We start from the raw sequence: 1,092 nt of genomic DNA on the forward strand, positions 1-1,092 counted from the left end.
CATTTCGTCGCGATACGAGGATGATCTGGAGCGGGCGAGCGCAGCGGGGTCTGGACGTTGCGCCACGACTTGAAGATTCAGACGACGATTCAGCGCGGGGAGACGCAGCGGGGCACGGGAGTCGCGCGCTAAAATCCAAAAATACAATCAAAGCTGGAGCGGGGTATGGCAGCGACGTCACGTACCCGCTCGGCATTTCCCGCTTAGTCGGATTTCTATGTTTTAATGGGCTTTCTCAGATTTGTTGATTGAGCCCACTAGGGTTTTAGAAGCCATATAAATACTTTTTAGATCCCAAAGTTGGGAGAATCTTATTTTCTCTCTAAGAACACATAAACCTTTTTAAAGAGAATTTGGATCTTGAATCATTTTCCATCTATATTCTTTGTGTTTGTGAGATTATCTTGCTCTTTAATCATGTTTAACCTTGAATCATCCATGGTTTTGGGGTTATTCATGTCTATTAGTGAGTAGACTAATCTTGGATTCATGGGCTAGGGTGATTAAGGGTGATTAGAGGTGATTAGAGAAGATCTAGGGTGTTTAGTGTTAGATCTACTTGTTTCCATGCTTGTTGAGGGTTCTCAATGCTATTTTAGTCTTGATCATACTAAAATAGATCTCTAGGCATTTCCTGCCCACAAGGTGTATGATGAAATGCCTTAACCAACTCTTCAATGCTTTTACCTTACTTTACTTAAGAGATTTTACCTAAGAGATTAGTTGCTAAAGGAGTTTTTCCATGTTTGCTTTAGTAACATTCAACCTAAGAGATTAGATGCTTGAGTTGCTTTACCAAAAGAACATTCATCTAGAGATAGAGTTTGTTTAACTTAGTGTCTAGGCATAAGGAAAGTGTTTGATTGATAGCTTGCCACCCTTAGATTGGATCTACATCACCCAAGATCAAATGCCTAGCCCCATGAGTCCTCTTTCTTCATATTGAGAAAGAAAGATCATTATTTTATTGCATTAACTTATTAGTTCTTAGTTCATACCATCTTTAAAACCGGATTGCACTTAGCTTAAGCATGAACTTGCATTCCCTTTGCTTTGGAATCACTTAGGATTGGTTCGACAATCTTTTATACT

Source organism: Brassica oleracea, chromosome C9, assembly GCF_000695525.1.
Source record: "Brassica oleracea var. oleracea cultivar TO1000 chromosome C9, BOL, whole genome shotgun sequence".
NCBI lineage: Eukaryota > Viridiplantae > Streptophyta > Magnoliopsida > Brassicales > Brassicaceae > Brassica > Brassica oleracea.